Source organism: Ambystoma mexicanum, chromosome 10 (genome assembly GCF_040938575.1).
Source record: "Ambystoma mexicanum isolate Mex_15411 chromosome 10, UKY_AmexF1_1, whole genome shotgun sequence".
NCBI lineage: Eukaryota > Metazoa > Chordata > Amphibia > Caudata > Ambystomatidae > Ambystoma > Ambystoma mexicanum.
This window is the reverse complement of record NC_090932.1, coordinates 22,691,487-22,708,088: the sequence shown is the minus strand read 5'-3', so window position 1 is coordinate 22,708,088 and position 16,602 is coordinate 22,691,487.

The window sequence follows — 16,602 nt, the reverse complement described above, 5'->3', positions numbered from 1 at the left end:
CTATTCTGCACCCTGGAGTTCCCTGCTGTCCCCCTCTGGAGTTCCCTATTCTCCACCTCTCGAGTTTACTATTGTCCCTCTCTGGATTTCCATATTCTCCCCTTTGGAGTTTCATATTCCCCCCCTCTGGTGTTTCCCAATCTCCCCGTCTGGCGTTCCCCATTCTCCCCTCTGGAGGTCCCTATTCTCCCCCTTTGGAGTTTCCTATTCTCTCCTCTGGAGTTCCCTATTCTCCCCTCTGGAGTTCCCTGTTTCCCCTCTCAGAAGTTCCCTATTCTCCCCTCTGGAGTTTCCTATTCTCCACTCTGAAGTTCCCTGTTGTCCCCCTCTGGAGTTCCCTATTCTTCCCTCTCGAGTTTCCTATTCTCCACCTCTCGAGTTTACTATTCTCCCCTCTGGAGGTCCCCATTCTCCCCCACTTGAGTTCCCAATTCTACCCTCTGGAGGTCCATGTTCTCCCCCTCTGGAGTTTCCTGTTCTCTCCTCTGGAGTTCCCTATTCTCCCCTCTGGAGTTTCCTATTCTCCACTCTGAAGTTTCCTGGTGTCCCCCTCCGGAGTTCCCTATTCTTCCTTCTCGAGTTTCCTATTCTCCACCTCTCGAGTTTACTATTCTCCCCTCTGGAGGTCCCCATTCTCCCCCTCTTGAGTTTCCTATTCGCTCCTCTGGAGTTTCCTATTTCCCCCCTCAAAAGTTCCGTATTCTCCCCTCTGGAGTTCCCTATTCTCTTCCTCTGGCGTTTCCCAGTCTCCCCCCACTGAGTTCCCCATTCTACCCTCTGGAGGTCCCTTTTCTCCCCCTCTGGAGTTTCCTGTTCTCTCCTCTGGAGTTCCCTATTCTCCCCTCTGGAGGTCCCTATTCTCCATCTCTGGAGTTTCCTATTCTGCACTCTGGAGTTCCCTGCTGTCCCCCTCTGGAGTTCCCTATTCTCCACCTCTCGAGTTTACTATTCTCCCTCTCTGGAGTTCCATATTCTCCCCTTTGGAGTTTCCTATTCCCCCCCTCTGGTGTTTCCCAATCTCCCCCTCTGGCGTTCCCCATTCTCCCCTCTGGAGGTCCCTATTTTCCCCTCTGGAGTTTCCTATTCTCTCCTCTGGAGCTCCCTAGTCTCCCCCTATGGAGTCTGCACTCTGGAGTTCCCTGCTGTCCCCCTCTGGAGTTCCCTATTCCCCACCTCTCGAGTTTACTATTATCCCCCTCTGGAGTTCCATATTCTCACCTATGAAGTTTCCTATTCCCCCCCTCTGGAGTTTCCCAATCCCCCCCTCTGTCGTTCCCCATTCTCCCCTCTGGAGGTCCCTATTCTCCCCCTCTGGAGTTTCCTATTCTCCACTCTGAAGTTTCCTATTCTCCACTCTGAAGTTCCCTGTTGTCCCCCTCTGGAGTTCCCTATTCTTCCCTCTTGGGTTTCCTATTCTACACCTCTCGAGTTTACCATTCTCCCGTCTGGAGGTCCCGATTCTCCCCCTCTGGAGTTTCCTATTTTCCCCCTCTGAAGTTCCCTATTCTCCCCTCTGGGGTTCCCTATTCTCCCCTCTGGAGTTTCATATTCTCCACTCTGAAGTTCCCTATTCTCCTTTCTGGAGTGTCTTATTCTCCACTCTGAGGTTCCCTGTTTTCCCCCTCTGGAGTTCCCTATTCTTCCCTCTCGAGTTTCCTATTCTCCGCCTCTCGTGTTTACTCTTCTCCCCTCTGGAGGTCCCCATTCTCCCCCTCTTGAGTTCCCAATTCTACCCTCTTACAGTACATGCACAATACAATGCCCTTTGCCGGGTAAGGGTCTGTAGCATGGCATATTGTTTGCAAAGCTTGTTTAACAGCTCTGCTGCCCTACAGGAGTACCCCTCTTGTTGCCCGCAGCAGATGTGGGAAATGCTGTACATGAAAGTACCCTACGTAATTGTTGGAAGGGCGGTAGCCTTCCCACTGGTCCGTTGTGCTTTCATTTTAGTTGTCGTCACATGCAGTACAAACACTCTATGCTATGCCATTAGTGTTTGGGGTAGCATTCACGGATATGTATACATTGTGGAATACAAGAATGTTTACAACAACGTGAAACACAGTTTCATTACGTGCAGAAGGAAGCCATTTATTCTGTGCGACCCATGCAGCTAGCGCGCTTTTCTAACCACCACTAAGCTTGTTTGCGCTCTGCATATTCTGCTGTTTCCTTACTTGCCTTTACATGCACTCGTATGTGCGTGAAGAAGGTGCACCAGCTATGCTATTTTACAGACTTAGTACAAACTGTCCCACCTGCAGTTACATGTTTTCTTCAACTGTACGACCTGCAGGTGACATTTTGATACTTTCCATCACACTGCTGAGTGCAGACACAATGTATCAGTTTCACGGGTCATGGAAAGGGAAGCAGCAGATAAATCTAAGTAATGCCACATTTAACACGCCCACGTCACAGTGCATGTTGCTGTTCTTTGTTTACCAGGAGCCGTTATACAGTTAGGAGTAGTTTAAATTCGGTAGCCTACTGCATTAATCTATAGGGCTGGCGATTGGGGCGGTGTTACCTGCATACAGTGGATGACCTATGCATGGGTCTAGGTGTGGAACGGAAACACGTGCACTCCCACAACTACTTAAAAGTACATTGGAAGGTGCGGACATGCGGCCACTAATGGAGTCCTACGGCTACTTGCAGTGTGATTGCACATACGCCAACAAGGTGCAGTGCCCCTAGGAAACGTCCATATTGCTCATCTGTAGTCATCGCGGCCATTACTGTGCAGTGCAGATTTATCATGCACTGTTAACACAAAAAGAGACCCTACTGACACACTAAACAACGTTTACTATGTACATATGTAATTGGTACGATACACTAACTCCATTCAGAAATGTAAGGGGTGGCGCAAATGGATACATACACCAGATAATTTGCCCTTTCCACACGTTTATCATGAGGACAGCCAAGGAATAAATAACAAAGCGTTGTTAACCGGATGTTATGGTTATGTTGCCGTACCAAATACGTATCCTTTTTACAGAAAACGCTATGCTAAAGCAACATTCTGCTTGCAGTGCCCTACTAAAAACCTATGAAATTCACTAACAAAAACATTGTTAAAGGGATGCTATGGTTAAGTTGCACTAGCAAAAACCTATGAAATTCAATGGAAAAACATTGTTACAGGAACGTTATGGTTACAGGTAAAACCGAGAAAAAAAAAAACGAAATTCGCAAGTTATGGTCAGCTAAGCAACCATAACTCACGCTACTCCTGTGCACTGCAAGGACTAACACCAATGACATCAAAGATGCCATCACACATCTCAATCATGACATCACTGATGACATCACATGTGTGGATCCCTCTGTTTTGTTCACTACCATAAGTGGGACACGTGCTTTTCTTCACTAACAGTCAGGAACAAACAATTCAAAAGGTTCTACCTTTGTGTACGGCACCCGTCTCGTATGTTCTTACACTACTTTACGTACGGTTCACTCACATCATATGATACATATAGACATAGGGGAAGAGTAAAGCGTACAACACAGCACTGGGTTCTGTGCATGAAGATAATCAGTTATGTTATGAACAGTTTCTGATAATACTGCTCCTTTTTAGCTTGCTTTAATTCCCTTGTATATGGTAATGTGTGTATGCATTGTGGTGTCTTTATGGTTTCTGTGCAGTAGTACATGCAATGGTAACTACTTACGTGTTTGACAGTACCAGACACTCTAAAATGAATGCATTCATGATTTCACTATGTAACATGGAAAGATTTTGAAGGTTACACTTCCATGAGGTATGGTGCAGACAATGGCTACGTTTGCACGTAAGTTCCTTCATGTACAGTGAAGAAGTGTGTAATACATTTGTGCGTATATCAATGTATTCCTCCATGACCTACTTCTCTCATGATAGTTCTTCCAATAATATTTGACAGTTTTCTGCCACCATTACAATAACAATCCATTGTGGAGGTTTCCAATTAAAACTAAATGCACATGTGATGTCATCAGTGATGTCATGAATGAGATTTGTGATGGCATCTTTGATGTCATGGTTGTTAGTCCTTGTAGTGCACACTGGTGGCACGAGGTATGGTTGCTTAGCTTACCATCAGTGTCGAATTTCAGGGTTGGGGGGTCGGTTTTACCTAAAACCATAACGTCCCTGTAACAATGTTTTTCCATTGAATTTCATAGGTTTTTGCTAGTGCAACTTAACCATGACGTCCCTTTAACAATGTTTTTGTTAGTGAATATATATATATATATATATATATATTCACAGGAACTCTGGCCGGCGAGATTTGTTTTCCCATGTGCATAGTGTTCTTAGCTGCACATGGAAGCCTTTCCATGTTAACTCTTTCTGGGTTGGCAAATGACACCCTTAATGCTTTGCTCTCTATGTCAGCAGGGGGGCGGCCGGTGGTTATAACTTGCATGGAAGGCCCATGTTGTATTCTTGATTTTCAATGTATGCAGCCTTTTGATGTGTTTTAGTGGAGAATGAAATGCTCCCCTTTCAATTTGGCAGTCATCTCTGTGTGTTTCAATGCGCTACATTTTAGGCCCACATTTCCCTGCCTGCTTTAACACAGCGCTTCCATGTTTTTGTAGTTGAGAATAAACTGCGGCCTTTTTATTGGAGGATCACATTTTTCCATATATCTTTTCTGCACACTTTAGGCCTAAACCCTCAATCGCCACCTCGCCTGCCAAAGTACACAATTTCTAACATAAAGCTCAATGAATTGATACCTCAACTGTCACCGAGTGCAAAATCGCTCAGCTTTACTATCGACTGTAAACACTCATGCCAAACTCACATTGCTAAGCCTTTACCCTGCCCTGAGTTTTTGAACACCCGTCCGAGCTTGTCATCTCTCACGTGGACGGTGGCAGTGCCATACTCACAGGAGTCCAGATGCCACATTGACCCCTCTGAAAGCCATCCAGCACGCTGCAGCACGCCTCATCACAGGAGTAAGAGAATTTAGCCACATCACCCCCAACCTCGAGGAGCTGCACTGCCTGCTACTTCCAGCAACCATCATATTCAAGACTGCCTGCATCACTCAAAAAGCCTTAAACAAAATGCAAAAAAATCTAATCGCCATAGAAACTCACTAGCTCCTGAGCCGGCACCCCAACAGAATCCACAACATCGCCAAGTTGGAAACAAGCAACTCTAAGAAGGAAGACAAAATAGAAGGCGGCCTTCACCCGTTATCCACCCAGTATCTTAAACATGACATCCAAATAGATATGACCGCCCCCTCTATCTTACACTTTCATAAGGACCTAAAGATCGTACTTTTGAAGGACATCTTGCCAATTGCTTTTCACACTACCCAACCCTATTCTCCCCTCTGGAGCTCCCTAGTCTCCCCCTATGGAGATTCCTATTCTGCACTCTGGAGTTCCCTGCTGTCCCCCTCGGGAGTTCCATATTCTCACCTATGAAGTTTCCTATTCCCCCCCCTCTGGAGTTTCCCAATCCCCCCCCCTCTGGAGTTCCCCATTCTCCCCTCTGGAGGTCCCTATTCTCCCCCTCTGGAGTTTCCTATTCTCTCCTCTGAAGTTCCCTGTTGTCCCCTCTGGAGTTCCCTATTCTTCCCTCTTGAGTTTCCTATTCTCCACCTCTCGAGTTTACTATTCTCCCCTCTGGAGGTCCCCATTCTCCCCTCTGGAGTTTCCTATTCTCTCCGCTGGAGTTTCCTATTTTCCCCCTCTGAAGTTCCCTATTCTCCCCTCTGGAGTTCCCTATTCTCTTCCTCTGGTGTTTCCAAGTCTCCCCCACCCATTGAGTTCCCCATTCTACCCTCTGGAGGTCCCTTTTCTCCCCCTCTGGAGTTTCCTGTTCTCTCCTCTGGAGATCCCTATTCTCCCCTCTGGAGGTCCCTATTCTCCCCCTCTGGAGTTTCCTATTCTGCACTCTGGAGTTCCCTGCTGTCCCCCTCTGGAGTTCCCTATTCTCCACCTCTCGAGTTTACTATTCTCCCTCTCTGGATTTCCATATTCTCCCCTTTGGAGTTTCCTATTCCCCCCCTCTGGTGTTTCCCAATCTCCCCCTCTGGCGTTCCCCATTCTCCCCTCTGGAGGTCCCTATTCTCCCCCTCTGGAGTTTCCTATTCTCTCCTCTGGAGTTCCCTATTCTCCCCTCTGGAGTTCCCTATTTCCCCTCTCAGAAGTTCCCTATTCTCCCCTCTGGAGTTTCCTATTCTCCACTCTGAAGTTCCCTGTTGTCCCCCTCTGGAGTTCCCTATTCTTCCTTCTCGAGTTTCCTATTCTCCACCTCTCGAGTTTACTATTCTCCCCTCTGGAGGTCCCCATTCTCCCCTTCTTGAGTTCCCAATTCTACCCTCTGGAGGTCCATGTTCTCCCCCTCTGGGTTTCCTGTTCTCTCCTCTGGAGTTCCCTATTCTCCCATCTGGAGTTTCCTATTCTCCACTCTGAAGTTCCCTGGTGTCCCCCTCCGGAGTTCGTATTCTTCCTTCTCGAGTTTCCTATTCTCCACCTCTCGAGTTTACTATTCTCCCCTCTGGAGGTCCCCATTCTCCCCCTCTTGAGTTTCCTATTCTCTCCTCTGGAGTTTCCTATTTTCCCCCTCAAAAGTTCCGTATTCTCCCCTCTGGCGTTCCCTATTCTCTTCCTCTGGCGTTTCCCAGTCTCCCCCCACTGAGTTCCCCATTCTACCCTCTGGAGGTCCCTTTTCTCCCCCTCTGGAGTTCCCTGTTCTCTCCTCTGGAGTTCCCTATTCTCCCCTATGGAGGTCCCTATTCTCCCTCTCTGGAGTTTCCTATTCTGCACTCTGGAGTTCCCTGCTGTCCCCCTCTGGAGTCCCTATTCTCCACCTCTCGAGTTTATTATCATCCCCCTCTGGAGTTCCATATTCTCACCTATGAAGATTCCTATTACCCCCCTCTGGAGTTTCCCAATCCCCCCCTCTGTCGTTCCCCATTCTCCTCTCTGGATGTCCCCATTCTCCCCCTCTGGAGTTTCCTATTTTCCCCCTCTGAAGTTCCCTATTCTCCCCTCTGGGGTTCCCTATTCTCCCCTCTGGAGTTTCATATTCTCCACTCTGAAGTTCCCTGTTGTCCCCCTCTGGAGTTCCCTATTCTTCCCTCTCGAGTTTCCTATTCTCCACCTCTCGAGTTTACTATTCTCCCCTCTGGAGGTCCCAATTCTCCCCCTCTGGAGTTTCCTATTCTCTCCTCTGGAGTTTCCTATTTTCCCCCTCTGAAGTTCCCTATTCTCCCCTCTGGAGTTCCCTATTCTCTTCCTCTGGCGTTTCACAGTCCCCCCCCTTGAGTTCCCCATTCTACCCTCTGGAGGTCCCTTTTCTCCCCCTCTGGAGTTTCCTGTTCTCTCCTCTGGAGTTTCCTATTCTTCCCTCTGGAGGTCCCTATTCTCCCCCTCTGGAGTTTCCTATTCTGCACTCTGGAGTTCCCTGCTGTCCCCCTCTGGAGTTCCCTATTCTCCACCTCTCGAGTTTACTATTCTCCCTCTCTGGAGTTCCATATTCTCCCCTTTGGCGTTTCCTATTCCCCCCCTCTGGTGTTTCCCAATCTCCCCCTCTGGCGTTCCCCATTTTCCCCTCTGGAGGTCCCTATTCTCCCCTCTAGAGTTTCCTATTCTCTCCTCTGGAGTTCCCTATTCTCCCCTCTGGAGTTCCCTTTTTCCCCTCTCAGAAGTTCCCTATTCTCCCCTCTGGAGTGTCTTATTCTCCACTCTGAAGTTCCCTGTTGTCCCCCTCTGGAGTTCCCTATTCTTCCCTCTCGAGTTTCCTATTCTCCACCTCTCGTGTTTACTCTTCTCCCCTCTGGAAGTCCCCATTCTCCCCCTCTTGAGTTCCCAATTCTACCCTCTGGAGGTCCATGTTCTCCCCCTCTGGAGTTTCCTGTTCTCTCCTCTGGAGTTCCCTATTCTCCCCTCTGGAGTTCCCTATTCCCCCCTCTGGAGTTTCCCAGTCTCCCCTCCCCCTCTTGAGTTCCCCATTCTACCCTCTGGAGGTCCCTATTCTCCCCCTCTGGAGTTTCCTTTTCTCTCCTCTGAAGTTCCCTATTCTCCCCTATGGAGTTCACTATTCTCCCCTATGGAGTTCCCTATTCTCCCTCTCTGGAGTTCCATATTCTCCCCTTTGGAGTTTCCTATTCCCCCCCTCTGGTGTTTCCCAATCTCCCCCTCGGCGTTCCCCATTCTCCCCTCTGGAGGTCCCTATTCTCCCCTCTGGAGTTTCCTATTCTCTCCTCTGGAGCTCCCTAGTCTCCCCCTATGGAGTTTCCTATTCTGCACTCTGGAGTTCCCTGCTGTCCCCCTCTGGAGTTCCCTATTCCCCACCTCCCGAGTTTACTATCATCCCCCTCTGGAGTTCCATATTCTCACCTATGAAGTTTCCTATTCCCCCCCTCTGGAGTTTCCCAATCCCCCCCTCTGGCATTCCCCATTCTCCCCTCTGGAGGTCCCTATTCTCCCCCTCTGGAGTTTCCTATTCTCCACTCTGAAGTTCCCTGTTGTCCCCCTCTGGAGTTCCCTATTCTTCCCTCTGGAGTTTCCTATTCTCCACCTCTCGAGTTTACCATTCTCCCCTCTGGAGGTCCCCATTCTCCCCCTCTGGAGTGTCCTATTTTCCCCCTCTGAAGTTGCCTATTCTCCCCTCTGGGGTTCCCTATTCTCCCCTCTGGAGTTTCCTATTCTCCACTCTGAAGTTCCCTGTTGTCCCCCTCTGGAGTTCCCTATTCTTCCCTCTCGAGTTTCCTATTCTCCACCTCTCGAGTTTACTATTCTCCTCTCTGGAGGTCCCCATTCTCCCCCTATGGAGTTTCCTATTCTCTCCTCTGGAGTTTCCTATTTTCCCCCTCTGAAGTTCCCTATTCTCCCCTCTGGAGTTCCTTATTCTCTTCCTCTGGCGTTTCACAGTCTCCCCCCCCTTGAGTTCCCCATTCTACCCTCTGGAGTTCCATTTTCTCCCCCTCTGGAGTTCCCTATTCTTCCCTCTGGAGGTCCCTATTCTCCCCCTCTGGAGTTTCCTATTCTGCACTCTGGAGTTCCCTTTTTCCCCTCTCAGAAGTTCCCTATTCTCCCCTCTGGAGTGTCTTATTCTCCACTCTGGAGTTCCCTGTTGTCCCCCTCTGGAGTTCCCTATTCTTCCCTCTCGAGTTTCCTATTCTCCACCTCTCGTGTTTACTCTTCTCCCCTCTGGAAGTCCCCATTCTCCCCCTCTTGAGTTCCCAATTCTACCCTATGGAGGTCCATGTTCTCCCCCTCTGGAGTTTCCTGTTCTCTCCTCTGGAGTTCCCTATTCTCCCCTCTGGAGTTCCCTATTCCCCCCCTCTGGAGTTTCCCAGTCTCCCCCCCCTCTTGAGTTCCCCATTCTACCCTCTGGAGGTCCCTATTCACCCCCTCTGGAGTTTCCTTTTCTCTCCTCTGAAGTTCCCTATTCTCCCCTCTGGAGTTCACTATTCTCCCCTATGGAGTTCCCTGTTGTCCCCCTCTGGAGTTCCCTATTCTTCCCTCTCAAGTTTCCTATTCTCCCTCTCTGGAGTTCCATATTCTCCCCTTTGGAGTTTCCTATTCCCCCCCCTCTGGTGTTTCCCAATATCCCCCTCTGGCGTTCCCCATTCTCCCCTCTGGAGGTCCCTATTCTCCCCTCTGGAGTTTCCTATTCTCTCCTCTGGAGCTCCCTAGTCTCCCCCTATGGAGTTTCCTATTCTGCACTCTGGAGTTCCCTGCTGTCCCCCTCTGGAGTTCCCTATTCCCCACCTCCCGAGTTTACTATCATCCCCCTCTGGAGTTCCATATTCTCACCTATGAAGTTTCCTATTCCCCCCCTCTGGAGTTTCCCAATCCCCCCCTCTGGAGGTCCCTATTCTCCCCCTCTGGAGTTTCCTATTCTCCACTCTGAAGTTTCCTATTCTCCACTCTGAAGTTCCCTGTTGTCCCCCTCTGGAGTTCCCTATTCTTCCCTCTGGAGTTTCCTATTCTCCACCTCTCGAGTTTACCATTCTCCCCGCTGGAGGTCCCCATTCTCCCCCTCTGGAGTGTCCTATTTTCCCCCTCTGAAGTTACCTATTCTCCCCTCTGGAGGTCCCTATTCTCCCCCTCTGGAGTTTCCTATTCTGCACTCTGGAGTTCCCTTTTTCCCCTCTCAGAAGTTCCCTATTCTCCCCTCTGGAGTGTCTTATTCTCCACTCTGAAGTTCCCTGTTGTCCCCCTCTGGAGTTCCCTATTCTTCCCTCTCGAGTTTCCTATTCTCCACTTCTCATGTTTACTCTTCTCCCCTCTGGAAGTCCCCATTCTCCCCCTCTTGAGTTCCCAATTCTACCCTCTGGAGGTCCATGTTCTCCCCCTCTGGAGTTTCCTGTTCTCTCCTCTGGAGTTCCCTATTCTCCCCTCTGGAGTTCCCTATTCCCCCCCTCTGGAGTTTCCCAGTCTCCCCCCCTCTTGAGTTCCCCATTCTACCCTCTGGAGGTCCCTATTTTCCCCCTCTGGAGTTTCCTTTTCTCTCCTCTGAAGTTCCCTATTCTCCCCTCTGGAGTTCACTATTCTCCCCTATGGAGTTCCCTGTTGTCCCCCTCTGGTGTTTCCCAATCTCTCCCTCTGGCGTTCCCCATTCTCCCCTCTGGAGGTCCCTATTCTCCCCTCTGGAGTTTCCTATTCTCTCCTCTGGAGCTCCCTAGTCTCCCCCTATGGAGTTTCCTATTCTGCACTCTGGAGTTCCCTGCTGTCCCCCTCTGGAGTTCCCTATTCCCCACCTCCCGAGTTTACTATCATCCCCCTCTGGAGTTCCATATTCTCACCTATGAAGTTTCCTATTCCCCCCCTCTGGAGTTTCCCAATCCCCCCCTCTGGAGGTCCCTATTCTCCCCCTCTGGAGTTTCCTATTCTCCACTCTGAAGTTTCCTATTCTCCACTCTGAAGTTCCCTGTTGTCCCCCTCTGGAGTTCCCTATTCTTCCCTCTCGAGTTTCCTATTCTCCACCTCTCGAGTTTACTATTCTCCCCTCTGGAGGTCCCCATTGTCCCCCTATGGAGTTTCCTATTCTCTCCTCTGGAGTTTCCTATTTTCCCCCTCTGAAGTTCCCTATTCTCCCCTCTGGAGTTCCATTTTCTCCCCCTCTGGAGTTTCCTGTTCTCTCCTCTGAAGTTCCCTATTCTTCCCTCTGGAGGTCCCTATTCTCCCCCTCTGGAGTTTCCTATTCTGCTCTCTGGAGTTCCCTGCTGTCCCCCTCTGGAGTTCCCTATTCTCCACCTCTCGAGTTTACTATTCTCACTCTCTGGAGTTCCATATTCTCCCCTTTGGAGTTTCCTATTCCCCCCCTCTGGTGTTTCCCAATCTCCCCCTCTGGCATTCCCCATTTTCCCCTCTGGAGGTCCCTATTCTCCCCTCTGGAGTTTCCTATTCTCTCCTCTGGAGTTCCCTATTCTCCCCTCTGGAGTTCCCTTTTTCCCCTCTCAGAAGTACCCTATTGTCCCCTCTGGAGTGTCTTATTCTCCACTCTGAAGTTCCCTGTTTTCCCCCTCTGGAGTTCCCTATTCTTCCCTCTCGAGTTTCCTATTCTCCACCACTCTTCTCCCCTCTGGAGGTCCCCATTCTCCCCCTCTTGAGTTCCCAATTCTACCCTCTGGAGGTCCATGTTCTCCCCCACTGGAGTTTCCTGTTCTCTCCTCTGGAGTTCCCTATTCTCCCCTCTGGAGTACCCTATCCCCCCCCTCAGGAGTTTCCCAGTCCCCCCCCTCTTGAGTTCCCCATTCTACCCTCTGGAGTTCCATATTCTCCCCTTTGGAGTTTCCTATTACCCCCCTCTGGTGTTTCCCAATCTCCCCCTCTGGCGTTCCCCATTCTCCCCTCTAGAGGTCGCTATTCTCCCCTCTGGAGTTTCCTATTCTCTCCTCTGGAGCTCCCTAGTCTCCCCCTATGGAGTTTCCTATTCTGCACTCTGGAGTTCCCTGCTGTCCCCCTCTGGAGTTCCCTATTCCCCACCTCCCGAGTTTACTATCATCCCCCTCTGGAGTTCCATATTCTCACCTATGAAGTTTCCTATTCCCCCCCTCTGGAGTTTCCCAATCCCCCCTCTGGCATTCCCCATTCTCCCCTCTGGAGGTCCCTATTCTCCCCCTCTGGAGTTTCCTATTCTCCACTCTGAAGTTTCCTATTCTCCACTCTGAAGTTCCCTGTTGTCCAGCTCTGGAGTTCCCTATTCTTCCCTCTGGAGTTTCCTATTCTCCACCTCTCGAGTTTACCATTCTCCCCTCTGGAGGTCCCCATTCTCCCCCTCTGGAGTGTCCTATTTTCCCCCTCTGAAGTTACCTATTCTCCCCTCTGGGGTTCCCTATTTTCCCCTCTGGAGTTTCCTATTCTCCACTCTGAAGTTCCCTGTTGTCCCCCTCTGGAGTTCCCTATTCTTCCCTCTCGAGTTTCCTATTCTCGACCTCTCAAGTTTACTATTCTCCCCTCTGGAGGTCCCCATTCTCCCCCTATGGAGTTTCCTATTCTCTCCTCTGGAGTTTCCTATTTTCCCCCTCTGAAGTTCCCTATTCTTCCCTCTGGAGGTCCCTATTCTCCCCCTCTGGAGTTTCCTATTCTGCTCTCTGGAGTTCCCTGCTGTCCCCCTCTGGAGTTCCCTATTCTCCACCTCTCGAGTTTTCTATTCTCACTCTCTGGAGTTCCATATTCTCCCCTTTGGAGTTTCCTATTCCCCCCCTCTGGTGTTTCCCAATCTCCCCCTCTGGCATTCCCCATTTTCCCCTCTGGAGGTCCCTATTCTCCCCTCTGGAGTTTCCTATTCTCTCCTCTGGAGTTCCCTATTCTCCCCTCTGGAGTTCCCTTTTTCCCCTCTCAGAAGTACCCTATTCTCCCCTCTGGAGTGTCTTATTCTCCACTCTCAAGTTCCCTGTTTTCCCCCTCTGGAGTTCCCTATTCTTCCCTCTCGAGTTTCCTATTCTCCACCTCTCGTGTTTACTCTTCTCCCCTCTGGAGGTCCCCATTCTCCCCCTCTTGAGTTCCCAATTCTACCCTCTGGAGGTCCATGTTCTCCCCCACTGGAGTTTCCTGTTCTCTCCTCTGGAGTTCCCTATTCTCCCCTCTGGAGTACCCTATCCCCCCCCTCAGGTGTTTCCCAGCCCCCCCCTTCTTGAGTTCCCCAATCTACCCTCTGGAGTTCCATATTCTCCCCTTTGGAGTTTCCTATTCCCCCCCTCTGGTGTTTCCCAATCTCCCTCTCTGGCGTTCCCCATTCTCCCCTCTAGAGGTCCCTATTCTCCCCTCTGGAGTTTCCTATTCTCTCCTCTGGAGCTCCCTAGTCTCCCCCTATGGAGTTTCCTATTCTGCACTCTGGAGTTCCCTGCTGTCCCCCTCTGGAGTTCCCTATTCCCCACCTCCCGAGTTTACTATCATCCCCCTCTGGAGTTCCATATTCTCACCTATGAAGTTTCCTATTCCCCCCCTCTGGTGTTTCCCAATCCCCCCCTCTGGCATTCCCCATTCTCCCCTCTGGAGGTCCCTATTCTCCCCCTCTGGAGTTTCCTATTCTCAACTCTGAAGTTTCCTATTCTCCACTCTGAAGTTCCCTGTTGTCCCCCTCTGGAGTTCCCTATTCTTCCCTCTGGAGTTTCCTATTCTCCACCTCTCGAGTTTACCATTCTCCCCTCTGGAGGTCCCCATTCTCCCCCTCTGGAGTGTCCTATTTTCCCCCTCTGAAGTTACCTATTCTCCCCTCAGGGGTTCCTTATTTTCCCCTCTGGAGTTTCCTATTCTCCACTCTGAAGTTCCCTGTTGTCCCCCTCTGGAGTTCCCTATTCTTCCCTCTCAAGTTTCCTATTCTCCACCTCTCGAGTTTACTATTCTCCCCTCTGGAGGTCCCCATTCTCCCCCTATGGAGTTTCCTATTCTCTCCTCTGGAGTTTCCTATTTTCCCCCTCTGAAGTTCCCTATTCTCCCCTCTGGAGTTCCTTATTCTCTTCCTCTGGCGTTTCACAGTCTCCCCCCCCCTTGAATTCCCCATTCTACCCTCTGGAGTTCCATTTTCTCCCCCTCTGGAGTTTCCTGTTCTCTCCTCTGGAGTTCCCTATTCTTCCCTCTGGAGGTCCCTATTCTCCCCCTCTGGAGTTTCCTATTCTGCACTCTGGAGTTCCCTGCTGTCCCCCTCTGGAGTTCCCTATTCTCCACCTCTCGAGTTTACTATTCTCACTCTCTGGAGTTCCATATTCTCCCCTTTGGAGTTTCCTATTCCCCCCCTCTGGTGTTTCCCAATCTCCCCCTCTGACATTCCCCATTTTCCCCTCTGGAGGTCCCTATTCTCCCCTCTGGAGTTTCCTATTCTCTCCTCTGGAGTTCCCTATTCTCCCCTCTGGAGTTCCCTTTTTCCCCTCTCAGAAGTACCCTATTCTCCCCTCTGGAGTGTCTTATTCTCCACTCTGAAGTTCCCTGTTTTCCCCCTCTTGAGTTCCCAATTCTACCCTCTGGAGGTCCATGTTCTCCCCCACTGGAGTTTCCTGTTCTCTCCTCTGGAGTTCCCTATTCTCCCCTCTGGAGTACCCTATCCCCCCCCTCAGGAGTTTCCCAGTCCCCCCCCCCTCTTGAGTTCCCCATTCTACCCTCTGGAGTTCCATATTCTCCCCTTTGGAGTTTCCTATTCCCCCCCTCTGGTGTTTCCCAATCTCCCCCTCTGGCGTTCCCCATTCTCCCCTCTAGAGGTCCCTATTCTCCCCTCTGGAGTTTCCTATTCTCTCCTCTGGAGCTCCCTAGTCTCCCCCTATGGAGTTTCCTATTCTGCACTCTGGAGTTCCCTGCTGTCCCCCTCTGGAGTTCCCTATTCCCCACCTCCCGAGTTTACTATCATCCCCCTCTGGAGTTCCATATTCTCACCTATGAAGTTTCCTATTCCCCCCCTCTGGAGTTTCCCAATCCCCCCCTCTGGCATTCCCCATTCTCCCCTCTGGAGGTCCCTATTCTCCCCCTCTGGAGTTTCCTATTCTCCACTCTGAAGTTTCCTATTCTCCACTCTGAAGTTCCCTGTTGTCCCCCTCTGGAGTTCCCTATTCTTCCCTCTGGAGTTTCCTATTCTCCACCTCTCGAGTTTACCATTCTCCCCTCTGGAGGTCCCCATTCTCCCCCTCTGGAGTGTCCTATTTTCCCCCTCTGAAGTTACCTATTCTTCCCTCTGGGGTTCCCTATTTTCCCCTCTGGAGTTTCCTATTCTCCACTCTGAAGTTCCCTGTTGTCCCCCTCTGGAGTTCCCTATTCTTCCCTCTCAAGTTTCCTATTCTCCACCTCTCGAGTTTAGGGCCTCCGTGAGTTGTAAAATGTTATTGTTTGTTTAAATTGTAGTCGCGCTCCTAGCGCGTTGTTTGGGCCTGCTCCTGCTCCCCCTCCCACTTCCTGGTTCTTCCTCTCCCTCCCCGCCTCCCTGCCCGCCCACCTCCCCCTCTGATTGGCTGTTGCCTACCTCCCCTCTGGCCTACTCGACGGCCGTTCCCCCGCTCGCTTCTTTTCTCCAGCTGAGCGCGGAGAGCGGTCGCCGGTGGCCTGAGGGGTACTGCAGGCCTTGGAAGCCCTGCCTGGGCCTCCGTGAGTTGTAAAATGTTATTGTTTGTTTAAATTGTAGTCGCGCTCCTAGCGCGTTGTTTGGGCCTGCTCCTGCTCCCCCTCCCACTTCCTGGTTCTTCCTCTCCCCCCCCGCCTCCCTGCCCGCCCACCCCCCCCTCTGATTGGCTGTTGCCTGCCTCCCCTCTGGCCTACTCGACGGCCGTTCCCCCGCTCGCTTCTTTTCTCCAGCTGAGCGCGGAGAGCGGTCGCCGGTGGCCTGAGGGGTACTGCAGGCCTTGGAAGCCCTGCCTGGGCCTCCGTGAGTTGTAAAATTTTATTGTTTGCTTAAATTGTAGTCGCGCTCCTAGCGCGTTGTTTGGGCCTGCTCCTGCTCCCCCTCCCACTTCCTGGTTCTTCCTCTCCCTCCCCGCCTCCCTGCTCGCCCACACCCCCCCCCTTCCTCTCCCTCTGCCTATAACCTCCCCCCTCCTGGGCAGCCCTCTGCCCGGCAGCCCCCGCGGCTAAGGGCCCCAGGCCAAGGGCGACTCCTATAGTGCGGCTCCCTGTGTGTCTGCAGGTATCCGCAGGGGACGCCAGTCGCCAGTTCCACCTGTTCCTGCTCCCCGGCCCACCCCTCCACTCCTGGTTACATCCGCACACGGGGCCTTGCCTCACTGTACACACAGTTGAGGTAAACTATGGTGCTATTTCTCCCCTCGCAGGATTCTCAAATTTAGGTGGCCCGGTACCTAATACGCTTTACTGTTTGTTTGCTCTAATTGTGGTAACGTGTGCTTGCCGCTCACTTCCTGTCTGCGTGCTCTCGTTTCGTCTGTCTCCCCCCCCTCCCTCCTACTCCATGGTGCTCTCTGTCTCACCTATCTTCTCTAACTGCTTCTCCATCGACTATCCTGCTCTCCTCACTAAATCTGGAAGGAAAAAGTTTGAAAAGGACATCCTGGTCTCCAACCCAGGCCTCCCTATCGCTGACACCTACACTAATGCCTGCTCTAAGGAAACTCTCACTGACATCCTCTTTTTCGTGCCTTCGCCCAACCTATGGACCCTTCATATGGTCTCTGTGCTCTCTCCTTT